This window comes from Phocoena phocoena, chromosome 11 (assembly GCF_963924675.1).
Source record: "Phocoena phocoena chromosome 11, mPhoPho1.1, whole genome shotgun sequence".
In the NCBI taxonomy this organism is placed as follows: Eukaryota; Metazoa; Chordata; class Mammalia; order Artiodactyla; family Phocoenidae; genus Phocoena; species Phocoena phocoena.
In genome coordinates this window covers 61874858-61892183 of record NC_089229.1, presented here as the reverse complement: position 1 = coordinate 61892183, position 17326 = coordinate 61874858, and the positions used below count along the sequence as shown (strand labels likewise).

Genomic DNA, 17326 nt, shown 5'->3' with positions numbered 1-17326 from the left:
TGGCGGTAGGACTTCTGCCTAGGGCCACTGGATACTCATCATGCCACACCCTGAACTCAGTGTCTGTGCCCTGCCCCCTAAGCTAGCCAGCCTTCCCAAGTTTCCCCACTGCTGCCAGTAGTGTCGAGATCCTGGAAACAACTCTTGGCCCTGCCCTACTCCCAGGCACGGAGTTTCTAAACGGTTTTCAACATCAGGTTCACTCCATGCCCACGCCCAAGTCCTGCTGATTCATTCTCTACCTCCCAGACCCTTCTCTTCCTCTCTCCACTTTTCAAAACCATCATCTGAGACTGTGCTCTTATCGCCCAATATCTGGAGAATCAGCAGAGGCTGCCTGCCAGCCTCCCTCTGCCCCAGGCCTCTCTCTCTTTCACAATCAGAAGAGCCATATTCATATTCCTTTAGTGCCATTTGATTGTAGCAGAAACATGGCCGGGGCAGTCTGCTTCCTGTTTGCTACTCACCCTCACCGTCTATCTTTTCCTCTTCAAAGTGTTTCCCTCATATTCTTGCTAAGCAAGCCATATTCCCTTTCTCTCTCAAATTCTTACCTGAAACTCCCCTCCTCCGAGGAGCCTTCTTAGACTAAGGTGCATCTTACTGCCCTCAGTATCTGGGTGTATTTGTTTCCAAGTTTCACTGCCCATGTTTCCCCAAGTGGGACTTCCTCACTAGATTTTTATGGGGGAGGGAGAACCAACAAGTCTAGACGTTGCGCCACGTAGATCCTGTTTTCTTTCTTCTTCCCAATCCTTAAATCCTAGCCCCCAATCTTTTGCCTCTTGTATGCTTTTCCCTACCAGTTCACCCAGCTTTCTAATCCCTGCAGCATCTCTCTGTCCTGAGGTATTTGCTTGTTAATTCCCCTGCCCTGATCTGTCTGTTCTTTGTTTTCTATCGTATGCAGAGCTGAGGGTGAGGATTGGGTTTCTTCCTTTCTTCAAATCTCTACCTAGGGCTCAGGACCAGGTTGCACAGGGGACAGGAGAATAACCTGACCTCCCAGGGCTCTCAGGTGCCACAAAAGAGTCTTGTAACAGTCCTCTTTCTCCCCAGACTGCGCCCATCCTTGTTCACTGGGCGAGCCTTTTACACAGCACAATTGCAGCTTTGAGTTCAACACAGTGACAGGCAGTGCCCTGCACTTGACCTCCCATTCATTCAAACCCTCACTCTCATTCCCATCAAAAGAAAGGACATTTTGGGCCTTCCCAGAGAGGGGCAGAGGGGTGTAGGAGGAGCCAGGTTCGCCCAAATCTTTGGCACAGTCACTGGGTCCCTCTGGTACATAGAAAGCCACTTTGGTCCTGAGCTGCATTTCTAGGGCTGGAGATGTCAGAACACATCCATGGAGCCAGAGGAGGTTCAGGACAATACCACCGCCATTTTTAATATTACTACTTACCATATCAACAAACAGTTGTCTTTTCCATTTTACACATAAGGAAACTGAAGCACAGGGAGGTTTAGTAACCTGACCAAGGTCACAGAGCTAGGAAGGGGCAGAGGCAGAATCTGCTCCCAAGCACATGTCTTTCCAAAGCCCACTGTCTTAACCATGACACCAGGGGCTGCCTTGCACTTGGAGCGTTGCCTAAGCATTTTCATATACTCCTTGTCATTTGCTCCCACCCAGGGAGTGCTTATGTGATCTGGCCGAGGCTACACAGCTAAATTGGTGACAGAGCTGAGCCAGCTCTCTGCCTCCATTATACCCACTGCCTCTGCCCTAGGGTGAGCTGCCCCTCTGATTCCTAATTTCTGTTCTAGACAATGGCTACATGGGCTAAGCCCATGGTCACATCTCCTGTTCAGTTTTCTCCCAACTGAATTTGGACTAAGATGTTTTTGATCTCAGAGGGCATTTGACATTCCTCAGGGCTTCCCCTTTTCAGGTGTGAGTTCTTCCATTCTGCTATGGGTAGGAATCAGCTGTTCTGCTAACTGTGGTTAGTGATTACCAAGGATGAGGCCATCTCAGGCAGCCCAGTATCCTTCATGGTTCCTTTGACAGACCTGCCCTGCTTACTGCCCTGGTGCCCCTGAAAGTAGTTTTCTCTTGTTACCTCTGGGTGCCTAAAGTGAATGTCATTGTTGAGAAACAGGAGCTAGGGAAGTACCTGCAATGATACTAGCTTCTGCTGGATAATTTGAACTACAGTATATTTCAAACCCCTCACCTTAGCTTGTATTATCACACGCATTTGCCTGTCTAATCCTTTTCACCCTTCCTGTGATGGGCAGAGACACAGCTCATCATAGGAGAGGAGAATGAGGCGGGGGTAGTGCACACACATCTCTGGCAAAATGGGCCCCAGGTTCCTTGGTATGTCCAGAGTTGTTAACTTCATGCAGTGTCTGTAAACTACATTTGTGGGTCTGGCAGTGCACTGAGAGGGCAGCATTAAAATCCTCCCTGTGAATGTTGCAGTGGGTGGCTGGCTGATAGCGGGGTCTGTTCTGTGCTTTGCTGGCAAATCGACACCCTCCCTCCACCCCCATACACACAGGAGAGCCCTGTCCTACCCGCTGCCGAGGTCAGGGTCTGGGATGACAGGGCCTGGGATGACTGGCTCTGGGGGCAAGTAACAAACTATTTCTCCTTTCGGTTAGCCTGGGGTTTGGAACAAGTGACAGGGAATCAGGAAGTTGGTGACAATCACAATCATGAACACCCATCAGACTCCCTCCCCACAATACCGTGTACACAGCTCCCGCCCCCGAAAGGCCCAAGCCTCCAGAGGAAGAACATGAGGCCCTACGCCCACCGGGAGGCTTCTCACCGCGAGCCCCTTCTGCTCAGGAGCGGCGTGGCACCGGCAGAAGGAAACCTCTCTGAAAGATTTTCTGTAGCGGAGAACAGGGGGTGGCCCAACGTGGGGAGATGGGGCACAGAAGGGGTGCGGGGGGAGGGGTGGGTGAAGGGCAGAGGCCACAGGGTCCCGAGAGAGTGCGCTGTCTAGTCCCTCTTCATCTTACCCCTCCAGGTCCCAGAGACCTGAGCTTTTCTTTCGTCCTTTCAGGAAGGCGCAAAGGTAGAGGGGGTCCTACCGAGGGAGGAGCTAGAGGCCACCACGACAGATGGACCAGCCCGGTCCTGCCCCTTCATTGTACTGTCGGGGTGGGGGTGGCGAGGAAGAACAGGAGGAGTAGAAGGTGGGCGGAGGGGAGAGTTGGGGAGCAAGGACTTGGCAGAAGCGAGCTCGACTGGCGGGAACTCGGGAGAAGCAGGAGAGCTCTGGGTTCCAAGTCCAGGGGAGGGTCGCGGGCTGCTTCTGCCGCTTACCTGTCGCGCCCAGGAAGAGCCACAGCCGCGCGGCCGTGCACGTCGCGGGTTTCCCGACGGGAAGTCCTGGAGGGCGGGGCCGGGGCGGGCCCTGCACTGCCGCTGGGGCGCGTCCTCCCCGCCTCTCCCGGGCCAGGTGCAGGCGGCCATCCGCCGCGCCCCCGAGCGCTGCAGCGCGCCGCGGAACGCCCGGCTGCCCCGAGGTCGCCCCCGGCCTTATGCACCCAGCCCGCCGCCGCCGCTGCTGGGAGCCCGGCTGCTCCAGCTTCTCCGGATCTCAGCAAACCCCGGGGGGCAGTCTCCGTGGCCAGGTTCTCAGCGCCAGTAAAGATTGGAGGGTTCTAGCCACCCCAAAGGCGACAGGCGTTAGCCGAGCCGCCGGCGGCGGAAGCAGCTTGTTTATGGAACCGCAGCGTGTGGCGCGCGGGCTCAGGGGCTGCGCTGCCGGAGCGCTCAGAGCCGGGCAGAGAGGCGCCCCTGGGCTCCGTCCCAGGTTTGCTTCTAATCGCCGGGGTGGTCCTTAGCAAATGACTCCTCCCCTCCATCCAACAGTGAGAGCAGGGAATTTGCTGTGTGCCCCGAACAATGCTAAAGCCTTCATATGCCACGTCTCAGGTAAATCCCAGCCCTAGCAAATACCTACGATTATTGTCCGGAATATACATGGGAGGCGGCTGATAACACAGCTAGCAACTGCTCCTCAAAAGTGTGGTTCCTTGACCAGCAGCGTCAGCGTCATCGGATAATTTGTGAGAAATGAAGATTCTTGGGCCCCACCCCAGACCCAAATAATCCGAAACTCTGGGGATGGGGCCCAGCAATTTTATCTTTAAAAGCCCTCCGGGTGATTCTGGCGCATACTCAACTTTGAGAACCACTGAACGAGTAGAGACAGAATCCAAATAAGTTCAGTTCCTAAAGCCACGCTCTGAATCATCCCCCTCGGGCTGCTCACCGGTTCAATCCAGCTCTAAGGTTCTGTGATGTAACCTTTTGGGTCCTTGTCTCAGTAATGGAGAAGGACCACTCCAAATAGCCGATAATTTGGAAATTTTCTGGCGTAGAAAGTTCGACCACCAATTCTGGTTTTCTTCTGTTTGGATATTTAAACGAGTTTGTGTTTCTAAGTCTGTAAGACCTGGGAGCAGGGGCGTGGGTGGGTAGATCTGAGCAAGAAGGCAGTTGTGACATGAACTGGGAAGGGCAGGGGAAGCTACTGGGGATTAACAGTTGGATGGAGAGAAGTAACCTTGTTTTCTAATCTGGGACCCCAGGGTAGAATTGAGCTATTCAGAAGGAGGCCAGAGTTATTCCAGTGATGGATTCTGGAGAGAGGAGGCCAGTAGAGCATGGAGAAGATCTTGCCTAGCCACACTAGATCAGGAAGCAGGTGAAGGATGGACATTCCCAAAGGGGTAGAAAATGGAGGCATCCACTCACTCTCAGCCTGGTCACCTATCTCCTCCCCTAACACCAAGCAGCTGAGTAATCCCACCTCCCCCCCCCCCCCACCCCGCCCAACTCCCTTCCTTTCACATTAGAGACTCTGTCTGGGGTTTAAATTCCTAAACAGAGACTTTCTACAGAGTTTGCCTTGATCATCCGTTTTGGTTCCTTTACAGACCCTCGGGGATCATTCTCGTTCCCACTGCTCTAGCTGCCACCCTTGTCACTTGCCTGATTCCACAGCTATTTTTCTCAGAATAAGGGCATTTCCTGTTGAAGACTGTGGGATGCTGCCCTTCATTTCTCTCTTTCCGGGGGCTCGACACTCCTGTGCGTGTCTGACCCTATAGTCTTTGCACCATCCTTCCTCTTGATCCTGATCTGACCCTTGAGCCTTAGTCAGGACCCAGCCTGACCTGAGGGTGATGGGCTCGTCTGGACTCACAGCCTCAGTTCTTCCCCAGGACAGAGTCATGACTGCTAACCCCATCCCGGAGTCCCTGAGAGGCTGATGCCCAAGGAAGCAGCATTGGTCTGTGTTGTGTTTTCCACATTCTGGAAGCAAATTACTCATTCAGTTTTACTTTACCTGACTCTGATTTTAAACATGACTTTGAGTCCTCAGAACAATGAGCTGCCTGATTTGGAGGTGCATGTAGTCCACAGGATGTGTGACCACACTGACTGAGCTGTTCTTTTTTAAAAAAATTAATTAATTAATTTTTGGCTGCGTTGGGTCCTTGTTGTTGCACACAGGCTTTCTCTAGTTGTGGTGAGCAGGGGCCACTCTTGATTGTGGTGCACGGGCTTCTCATTGAGGTGGCTTGTCTTTGTTGTGGAGCATGGGCTCTAGGTGCGCGGGCTTCAGTAGTTGTAACACGTGGGCTCAGTAGCTGTGGCGCACGGCCTTAGTCGTTCCGCAGCCTGTGGGATCTTCCTGGACCAGAGCTCGAACCCGGGTCCCCTGCTTTGGCAGGCAGATTCTTAACCACTGCGCCACCAGGGAAGTCCCATGACTGAGCTGTTCTGTCCTCGCAGGAAGGACTGGAGGCGAGCCACACAGAATGACTGCGTGGCAGGCCACTTAAAAAATAGTTTCTTTCATTGAAAACATTACAAAGGCACCTGGTTAAAAAAAATTCAAGCACTAGCAAAAGGTATACAGTGAAAGATACATTTCATCCACTCCTCTCTGGAAATCATCTGTACGTACTCATGACCGGAACTTTCCATCATTCAGCTCTTCTGCAGGGCAGGCTTGGATTCCCCACTCCTCAAGAAGTCCTGTGAATTTCTTTTTCTTTCTTTTTTTTTCTTTTCTCAGAATCTTATTCTTATTTCTTGCCATTTTAGTTTCTGGTTTTGGGTGTTCTGAAGTTTCGCTTTTCACAGCAGTGTACTTCGGGGGTTTTCCCCCAGTAAGGCAGGAAGTGTGGTGGGGAGCAGATCGGTGGAAGCAAGCGCGACAAGAACAGCTCTGGGAGGCTATTGACATCAGCCTCGGCCTTTATTGAGTCTCTCCCTTATGCCTGTGGTCCCTGGCGAGGGGATGCCCACCTCCGGGTGGGGCAGAATGAAGGAGACCTGCCCACCAGGAGGAGGTGCTGGCTTCACTTGGGAGGGAAAGTTTGACCGAGAAGCTGCCACGAGCACCCCAGGGAGGTCAGGAAGGAGGGCAGGCCCACCCACCCTGCCCCAGACTGTACCCCTCCCCTCCCCTCTGCAGGTGCCTGACCAGCGGAAGGAACCTAACACATCCCTTGAACATCTTTAGTCTCAGTTTCTTATCTGTAAGGACTAATGATGCCTTAGGGGTGGTTGTGCAGGTGGAGCTGAGAACTGATGTGAAAATGGCATAGTTCAGATCCTCTGTTACATCCGTTTATCTCTTTTCTCCCCCTATTTCCCCTTTCCTCTTTCTCATCTCATTCCCGTACTCTGAAGAGAAACCATCAAACTAGAAATGTTTTAGGAGCCCAAGCAGAGCTGTTCCAAGTTCTGCCGTAATCACTCACGCATCACAATTCACTCTGCTCTGTGGGCCTCAACCTCCTCATCCGTAAAAAGGTATAATGTTATTTTTACTGTTGAGTTGTTACATTAAATAAGTAAAGCGTTTAACCCAGTGCCTGGTATACAATAAGCACTCAATAAATGTTAGGATGTCAGTCGTTATCACTAGCTGTTGTCCTTCTTCCCTTCCTACCTTCAACAATACCATGTTAGCCCACCATGCTTTAGCTCTGTGCTAGGTATTGAGTAGGACCAGAGACATGAAAGTAAACAATCTACTTCCTTCTCCTCAGGACACCCTTAACCTAGGAAGGGAGGTTGATAAACCTAAAAAGGATTAGGACAGGGCAGAGCCAGGACTCTAAAGCGAGGCAAGTGCTTTGGGTTTAAAATTGAAGGGGGCACCAAAAACTCAGTAATCAAGTAGTATATAATGTAATATTTAAAAACATCAAAATTAGTGCAAAAGATATCTATGATGAACAAAATATGAACAATTTAAAACAAAGAGTAGTGCTCTGCTGAGCCATATTGGAGCCTGAGGTAAAAGAAAAAATGTGGACCCCATGTCCATGTTTTTTTTCTATTAATTTTTTTTGGCCTCGCTGCACAGTTTGCGGGATCTTAGTTCCCCAACCAGGGATCGAACCCAGCCCCTCATCAGTGAAAGAACAGAGTGCTAACCACTGGACCACCAGGTAATTCCCCCATTTTTCTTTTATATAACTGAAGCCTCCTTATATCATACAATGAATAATTGTTTACTCTCTTGGGAAACGTGGGATAGGTGCATTATGACTAAGGACACTTCTACTTAAATTACACATGATTTCCTTCTTAAAAGCACTCAAGATACCCAGGATCTGTGTGTACCTTTTAGAAAAGAGAAATTTAATAATTGTGAAGAACATCTACATGCTTGCAAGATTTTGCTATGACAACTCTTTCTGCTGAAAATGATGATATATTATTTATTTAATTTTCGACGGTATGCGGGCCTCTCACTGTTGTGGCCTCTCCCGTTGCGGAGCACAGGCTCCGGATGCGCAGGCTCAGCGGCCATGGCTCACGGGCCCAGCCGCTCCGCGGCATGTGGGACCTTCCCAGACCGGGGCACGAACCCGTGTCCCCTGCATCGGCAGGCGGACTCTCAACTACTGCGCCACCAGGGAAGCCCGATGATATATTATTGTTTAATAACTTTTTTTAAAAAAGAAAAAGATATGCACATTGAACCTTCTGAAACAAAGGTAATCGTATCTCAACCTGACAAAAATATAAGAATAAACTCTCCACCAGAGCAAACTCAACTGCTAACTGCAAAACCTCTGTTATCTATCCTTAAAAAATAAGAGAGGAGGTTCCTATCTTCTTAGATGTTTGAACAGACAATACATTTCCTTACAGAAGGTTGAAATATATATGATGGCACTGGAGTGTTGTTTAATATTGTTTCAGATTGACAGTAAAGGAGAGGTGATAGAATAACCCAATGGCAGGTCTAATGTCCTGATTTTTAATGTCCCCTTAGTGTCCTGAAGTTTTTGCCTCACTGCTTCTTGATTCCCATGGAATCTTATTTATTTATTTTCAATAGGTAACGTGCGTATGGCACGATGATCAAAAGTTCGTAAGTATAGTGAACTACGCCTATCCCTGGTCACCTAGTTTTCCTCCCCAGAAGCAGCCACTGTTAGCAATTTCTTTTGATTCTTTCTAGAAACATAGCCCAGAGAAGGAGTCACCCTGATTTTAGTAAGTACCTTAAATAGTAGCTTTTTACTTTTTTTTTGCCACACCATGTGGCATGTGGAACTTCCCTGACCAGGGATCGAACCCGTGCCCCCTGCAGTGGAAGCCTGGAGTCTTAACCACTGGACCACCAGGGAAGTCCAACTTTTTTCATTATATTGTCTGAAGTGGTTAAAGTTATTTTAAAAGCAATTAACTTACTGAGCTCTCTTTGTGCCTCTGATAGATTTCCAGTGGACTCTCTTGGGTTTTCTAGGCAGACAGACCTATGAACAGCATAGGATTTTGGCAAAGTGAAAACGGTTTTGGAGTGAGACCTGGGTTGAATCTCTGTCTGATTTTAAATCCAGCCTTTAAAAAATGTTGGCACTCTCAAAAAAAACAAAAAAAAAAAGTTGGCACCCTCCAAAGGCAGCATGTAAGTACAGAGTGGTCCTTCCCCACAGGTGTGGTGGGTAGAGTGGGCAGAGGCCACACAGAACCAAGTACTGCTCCTCTGCCCTCTCCTGGGTTTGTTTGACCTGGATCTGCATAGATCCAGAGGGCTTTGATCTTGGGGATTTCTAAACAGCCAGTGACCAGGAGGAGAGACTGAAGGGGAAGCCCTAAGCTACCTTTTCTTTCTCCACGAATGGAATGTGAGTTATGTTTGCTGAGAGCAGATTAAGATAGATTTTATTGTTTGAAATCATGGATTTATGGCTCTTTAAAGAGCTGCTAATTATCAGCAAGACCTACCACCTCAGCCTACCCCCCATGTAGTAGTGGGAAGAAACAGTCCAGCACCTGGGAATGGGTACAGGTCTTCTCACAGATGGGACCCACTGCCAGACAGGGTGTTGGTGGTATTGGGTGAGGAGTGGTACTAAGAAACACCTATAGTTGGTGAGGAAAAAACCCACATTCTTACTTACTCATGGAATTTTATCAATATGAAGGGATGCCCCAGGACATCTCTGATCCCTTTATCCACCCCATGGAAAAGATGACTGGGGATGTGGATTATCTAGTCTATTTATATCACATAATGTTTTTCAACAGGACCTCAGAGGAGCGTGAATGAACTCCTTTATATCTCACACTACCAGGAACAGACAGACCTGAGGTGGTGCCTTGATATAAGTACAGTCCTCCAGGCTGCAGTAAGATGGGACAGCATTATATTGTCATAACGAGGGATAAGCTTAAACTTTGAAAAGGTAATTGGCTCCACTTACTAATTATCAAGACTTAAGATATCATGGGGTTCAGCAGTTACACGAGGTTTATGGAAAACTATACCAGGCTTGCCAAACTACCAAGTGACTTACCAGGTACAAAACAAAGATGCCTCGCGAATAGAAGGAGAAGCCCCACTGTGGGGAGCTGGAGACAGACTTAGGACCCTGATGGGCTCTGTAATGTGTTATCCTGTCCTGGCCTTCAGTACCCTGAGGAGCCCACAGGTGCTGAATTTTTTTTTTAATTAATTAATTTTATTTATTTAGTTTTGGCTGCACTGGATCTTTGTTGCGGTGCGTGGGCTTCTCGTTGCCGGGGCTTGTCTCGTTGCGGAGCACGGGCTCTAGGCGCGCGGGCCTCAGTAGTTGTGGCTCGCGGGCTCTAAAGCGCAGGCTCAGTAGTTGTGGCTCACGGGCTTAGTTGCTCTGCGGCATGTAGGATCTTCCAGGACCAGGGCTTGAACCCGTGTCCCCTGCGTTGACAGGCGGATTCTTAACCACTGTGCCACCAGGGAAGCCCCAGGTGCTGAATTCGAAGGCAGTAGTGGTCAGGGTATTTGACCTCCTGGCATTTTTGGTCCCTTGGCCATTAGCTCAATATGGTGATCTCCTTGCCAGTGATGGGCAAAGAAGTGTGTCTACTGGGGGCCTGCGGGAAAGCTTTCCATTCCTTTGAATGAAACAGATACAAGAATAAGACAGCCTCTTAAAAGCCTATCTGAGAACAAAGCCCACACAGTGACAAGGTGGAGCAAAGGGATGACAGAACCTGGGCCACCACTGACACTGTTTTTTTGGGTTTTTTTTAATGTTTATTTATTTGGCTGTGCTGGGCCTTAGTTGCGGCACGTGGGATGTTTGTTGCCACGTGTGAGATCTTCATTGCCACATGCAGGATCTTCATTGCTACATGTAGGATCTTTAGTTGCGATATGGGGATCTTTAGTTGTGGCATGCGAACTCTTAGTTGCGGTATGTGGGATCTAGTTCCCTGACTAGGGATCGAACCTGGCCCTCTGCGTTGGAGCGCAGTCTTAGCCACTGGACCATCAGGGAAGTCCCCACCACTGACACCACTGAGCTGGAGCTTATACTGCTCATGGGATCCATCCTATCCTGGTATCTGTTATGTGAGATATCTCAGTGGGCTGTTCTGGAGCCAAGGGAAGGATAGGGGGCACCAGTCCAAAGGGACCCAGACCTCCTCTAAGGACATTCAGATTTTGCTTTGAGTGCACAAAACCTAGAATTTTCTATAGAACCTGGAGCACAACAGTGGAAACAATCCTACCTGGGGAGTCGGAGAACCTCAGAGCTGATATGACCCTCATCTTTTAACTCCCATGGCGAGGAAGCCATGTCTGAACGGGAACGTTAGCCTGCTGCCCACGTGAGCAGCTCCTCTGAGACCTCTCAGAGGAGGGAAACACCGGAGCTGGGACTCATGCACCTCTTGCCTTTGGGACCAGAGAGTAGGAGCCCAGGGAACGTTCTGGAGGTGCCAGGTCACCTCGCCCATTCTTCACAGGGTTACCCCACAGTCAGATGCTATGGGGGAGGCACATCTCAGTATATGGGGTGGGAAGCCCTGATAGAACTCCCCCCAAGCAAAGGAAAGACTTGGAGAGTGACGGCATGGGGTCCCTCAGTTAGCTGGCAGTTCTGTAATCGTGGGCAAATTGTTCAACCTCAGTTTTCTCTTTTTAAAAAGAAGATATTGAGGTGGGTCTATTGTGGAATTTGATGAGATAATGTATGTAAATCACTTGTAATGTGCTCAGAATATAATAAATGGCTTTCCTGGTATGTGCCCATAACTCCTCCAGAAAGCCTCACTTGCTTGTTTTCAGCATTTGGGCAGGAGCCACACAGCTTTTTGATGAGCTTGGCTGACTGTGGACTTTGGTCTGGGTTTGAGGCTGGGCAAGAGTGATCGCTTGGATCCAGTTCAGAGTTCTTTTGTTTTGGTTTATTCCCCAAGGAGCTGAAAGCAGTCCAAGGGATAGAAATGAGACCAGGGTACATCCAGGTGGCTCCCCGTGGCCTCTTGTGTCAGTTCCCAGAGAAGCATCCCTCAGAGTTTGGTGACGTTGGCAGCCAGCGGGCAGGAAGACGTCTGCCAGAATGGAGGAGTGCACAACTGCAGGTTGGCTGCCTTTGGACCCCAGGCACGACACACCCAGAAACAACAAAAATACCTCGTAAGGCAATCATTCTGTTACTCAAGCCAGGTGACCCAGGTCTAAACTGCAAGCCTTGAAATTCTTCCTGGATCAGCCTTGGGGCAGTCTGTCTCCCCTTATCCGTCCCTGTGCTGCAGGTAGGCAGCTGTTAGTCCGTAAAGAGCCTTATGAGTTGTGAGCAGGCGCCCCTTCCTCTGGGCAGGCGCAGACCTGTGTCAGGGCATGGCTTGGCAAGCGAAGCGTGAGCCGGGTGCAAGCTGCACAGCCACTCGGAGCGGTCTCGTAGTTCCCATCTCTGTCCACAGCCTGCCTCAGTGATCTCTGCCTCAGAGGCAAGGGAAGGGGCTTCACTCAGGGTGAAAGCAGACTCGGGGGCAAACTCTAGGAATCTGCCTGCTTCGCCACTGTTGCTGTTTGCTGTAAGAGTAGACGCAGATCTGATGTCAGGAGCTGCGTGGAGGAGACTGATGACTACTTAGGACCTGAACTGCGTACTGAGCATGAACGTGTCAGTTTGTGAGGCTGACTCCTGACCGAATGCAGGAGAGCCTGGGGAGCTTGACTATGTACGGGGACAGACGGAGACTGGGACAGGACCCGTCAAGTGCAAAGGACCTTCTTTCTTCTTTGTCTAGCATGTTTTCAGGGAACCACCTTTGATTCTTAGTCCGTGGAGTTCAGATGAGGCCCACCTCACTCCCCAGTACCAAGGGTGGACCTACAGATGGAGGAGGCCCTGCCTTGACCAAAGGAGCCTGCATCCTCGCCCAGCTCAGCGGACAGCAGCGTCTACCTGAGGACACCACTGCATGTGACGATGGCCTATAATCATCCAGATGTGGTGTCTGTCATCCTGGAGCAAAAAGCTAATGCTCTTCATGCCACCAACAACCTGCAAATTATTCCAGACTTCAGCCTCAAGGATTCCCGAGACCAAACCGTGCTGGGCCTGGCATCACGGACTGGCACGCACACAACCGCAGCCCAGCTGCTGGGCTCCGGGGCTTGCATCCACAACACCATGTCAGACGGGCAGACCTTGCTGCACATGGCCATGCAGCGGCAGGACGGCAAGAGTGTGCTCTTTCTCCTGGAGCACCAGGCGGACATGAACGTCAGGACTCAGGCTGGGGAGACGGCTCTTCAGCTGGACGTCAGAAATCAGCTTCCCCTTGTCGTGGATGCCATACGCACGCGAGGAGCTGACACATCTGTGCGAGATGAGAAGCGGAACCCCCCACTGTGGCTCGCACTGGCACATAATCTGGAGGACATCGCATCCACTCTGGTCAGACGTGGTTGTGATGCCACGTGCTGGGGCCCAGGACCTAGTGGGTGCCTTCGGATACTGCTGCACAGAGCCGTTGATGAAAACAAACGAGTCCATCATCTGCTTTCTTATTCGCAGCGGCTGCGATGTGAATAGTCCCAGACAGCGTGGTGCTGATGGAGAAGGAGAGGAAGAGGCCAGAGATGGGTGGACCCCCTTGCATTTGGCAGCCTCCTGGGGGCTGGAAGCGACGATACAGTGTCTTCTGGGGTTTGATGCCACTGTAAATACACAGGATGCAGAAGGAAGAGCGCCTGTCCACGTGGCCATCAGCAAGCAACATGGCGTCATCATTCAGCTGCTGATTTCCCACCCTGACATCCGCCTGCATGTCCGACACAGGCAGGGCCTGACCCCCTTTGCCTGTGCCACGACCTACAAGAACAACAAGGCGGCCAAGGCCATCCTGAAATGAGAGTCCAGGGCTGCTGAGCAGGTGGATAGCAAGGGCCGGAATTTTCTTCACGTGGCAGTTCAGAAAGTGTGCTGTTCCCGATCAGTGTCTAGGCTAACGTGAATTCCAGAGTCCAGGATGCTGCCAAGTTGACCCCTTTGCACCTTGCTCTCCAAGCAGGCTCAGAAATTAATATAAATATGTATATTTATGTATATGTGTATCATACGTATGTGCAAAGATCCTCTGGCCACCGTGATTAGTTTAGGGTTTAGCACATTACCCAAGCCAGGCTACTCAGAGCCTTTCCTGAGATATTTCCTGGAACTAGCAAAAAAGATGACCCCCTCCCCCCCAGTCCCACACCTCTGATCCCCTACCCCACGTGACCACTGACGGAATCATTAGCTGGGAAGGTGACGTAAGTTCAGAGCAGCTAATGGCCATCTTTGCTATTACGTGAGGAGGGAGAGTCAGCCTGAGCATGAAGACAACACTGAGAAAGCAAAGAGTAAAAGTGAAGCACGATAGGACCCTAACGTTATATTTTGTACTCCTGGATCCTGCTATACCTGAAGTCGTTTATTCCTAGATTTCTCCCTTCCTCCGCTTTCTCTTTTTCTCCTTTTCTTTTCCATTTTTTCCTTTCCTTTACTGTCTCTCCCTCCCTCCGTTCCTGTTCCCCCTCTCTTCCTTCCTTTCTTCTTTCTCGTTTTGGTTGAAATTTGTTTGAGTGTGTTTTTGTTACTTGCAACCCAAAGAATCTGACCAATAAACAACGTGATGCACTGAATTAACTTACACTCTGGGAGAGAGGTAAAAGGGCTATATCTATGTTCATTTAAAACCAGGCCTGGCAGAGAGAAAGCAGAGAGAAACTCCTAATAAAAACTTAGGAAAGGACACTTCTGACTCTCCAAGGAGCAGAGAGAGTTGAGTGGTAACTCATAGTGCGGCAGGGTATGGGGGACACTTACAGATTAAAGCCTAAAAGGACACCCATCCTTTTAGGCTTTAATCTGTGAGATATACTCGAACCAGACAATTTCCCAGGTAGGACTTGGGAGATAGCTGGGAGACCAGGGAACTGGAGGGCTTCTGCTTGGGAGACGTCCCCAAGTCTAGAGAGGCAAGAGGCTATTGCAGGGTCTGGCCTATCCCTAAGCCCCTCAGGACATGGTGTGCCTCAGACCCTGTTAGTGCGGGGTGAGCAGAGAGTTCACCATTTCTCCACTTCACTACTACATTAGGTTCAGGCCTGTTGATGTTCTGTGGCCAGCCACGTCCCGCGTGTTTGCTTTGGAGAGATTGTACCGAGTTCCCTAGTGAGGTCTTCCCTGTTGCATATAAAGAGTGCCTCTGTAACCTTCCTTTGTGCAAATCTTTGGCCATTTTCCTAGGGTTACCTGCTAGAAGTGGAACTTGCTGGGTCAAAGGCTATGAACATTATTAAGGTTTTTGATTCTTATTCCAGGAGGCACTATTATCCACTATGAGAAAAGAGATGTAAAAAGTCCCCACCCTTGTCGGCCAGGAGAGGGCTGATGGCTAAATAACTAGAGTAAGAGGTGACCTGTTTTTCAGAAAAACAGCCATATCACAATGTCTATAATAAATGGAATTAAGACCATAAAATGTCGTGTGGGTGCAGCAGATCACATAGCATTAAGCAAATTAGACTGCCTGGTTCCCTGAAGATACATGGGTCAGAAAGCACCAGAAAGACCTAATGGGGTTATCAGGGTGCTTCCTTGAATGTAGGAAGTGTCGGGACAGTAACAGCTGAAGTTGCATTTACTGAAGGCGACTTTTGTCTAAACGGGGTTAGGACTAGAGGAGGGCAAAGAACTAGCATTTCTCAGGGAGCTCTTTGTTGCATAAGAGAGATCACCAGCTACAAATCAAATTATCCCAGGAGGGAAAGTGTCCTGGCGTAAGCAAGAACGTCCTGACATTCTATCCACAGTTGGAATGGTTAATGCACGTGGAAGCTCCGTGGAAGCTGTAAAGCATCGCCGGCGTGGGGTGCAGTGGTAGGCACTAGGGGATCAGAGATGAAAACTCAGTCCCTATCTGTGAGGAGATATCAGTCTACTGCACAAACCTTCTAGAATGAGATAAGACCCGTACTGTAATAGAGGGATGTATGCAGGAGGTTCAGGATGGCACAAAGGAGGGAATGATTAACTTCCCTGCTGGAGGAAGAGGTGAGGTGACCTGGTTTGCGAAGAATGAGTAGAAGTTTGCCAGGTGGGCAAGTAGGGGAGACACAAATAGAGAGAGGGGCATACGTGTGACCTGGGTGGCCCCCAGAATTTGGAGTTCAAATAACATGCCCCAGCTTGTCCCCAGGATTTAGTGCTCTAGGTCCCTTGGCCTGCCAGAGCAGATCCAGAAGCTTAGCCTGGGGCCCTCTGAGGCTCCATTCTCTCCCCAGCATCCCTGTGGTCACCAGTGTTGAGTAGCTGCAGAGCTAGAGGGGTGCGGGGTAGGCGGGCTTGTTGCAGAAGGGGGCCAAAGTTAACGAGGAGGAGCCAGCCCCAGCCAGCTGGTCCTCAGGGCAAAGTTGGAGGCATGTGAAAGGACGAGGGTGCTGCAGTGATGTCTTGCCCTGAGTGGTCATTGCACTCCTGGCTGGACCGGTCAGAATTCCCTGTTTAAAACTCTTTTGGCTTTTCCACTAGGCCACTTCCAGTGGGTAAGCAGCCTCCTGCCCTAGGGGTGTGGAGTGCACAGATTCTAATTGTAGACGTCTGTATCTGTTTCTTATGACTGCTGTGACAAAGTACCACAAACTGGGTGGCTTAAAACAAATTTATCGTCTTACAATTCTGGAGAAATCTGCAGGGTCATGCTCCCTCTAAAACCTGTAGCGGGACCCTTCCTTGACTCTTCCTAGCTTCTGGTGGTTTGCCATCCATCTTTGTCATTCCCTGGACTGGAGACACATCGCTCCAATCCTCCATCTTCACGTGGTGTTCTCCCTGTGTCTCTCCGTGTCTTCACATGGCTGTCACTTTATAAGGACACCAGTCATATTGGATTAGGGACCTCCGCTACTCCAGTGTAACCTCATCTTAATTAATTCAACCTGCAGTGATCACCTATTTCCAAATAAAGTCCCATTCTGAGGTCCTGGGGGTTAGGACTTCAACATATCTTTTTGTTGCTGTTGGCTGGGTGGAGGCATAATTTAACCCATAGCAGCGTCTCTCAGACACACGGCAGAGCTTGCAGGTGGTAAGGAAAGTCTAGCAGCTCCCAGGGCTCTGAAGTGGAGCTCAGGGGTGACAGCCCGGGAACACAGTGTTTACGTTGTTTTGCTTGCAGACCCAAGGCTGCCTGCAGTTGTGGCTACAGGAAGGTGTGGGCTCCAGGGAGCTGGGGCTCTGCCACACCGCAATGATGCTGGGTCTGGAGGAGGTTGTAGAGTTGAGTCCCTGTCACGGGAGCCATTTGGGGGCTTTTTCACAGCCATTCTTCAGGGAAAGAGGCCCCCAGTGTAATACTCACTCCAGAGCGTTTTCCTTCCCGAACAGGTAAGGAGTGAAAAGGGATCTAACTAGAGACCCAGGTTTGTTTGTTTTTTTCCCAGAGTTTTCCTAGATATTTTGGTTTGCCCATTAAAAAACTAAACCTTGTTGGTAATTTTATTGTGATGTCCTGTAATTTATAGATGAATAAGAAGAGGATTTACAG

At 50.0% G+C, this 17326-nt stretch overlaps 1 pseudogene; it reads left to right on the top strand.

Annotated features, from left to right (window-relative positions):
* The first annotated feature begins 2753 nt into the window (after positions 1-2753).
* Positions 2754-16092, top strand: LOC136131386 (rabankyrin-5-like; annotated as a pseudogene).
* The last annotated feature ends 1234 nt before the right edge of the window (positions 16093-17326 follow it).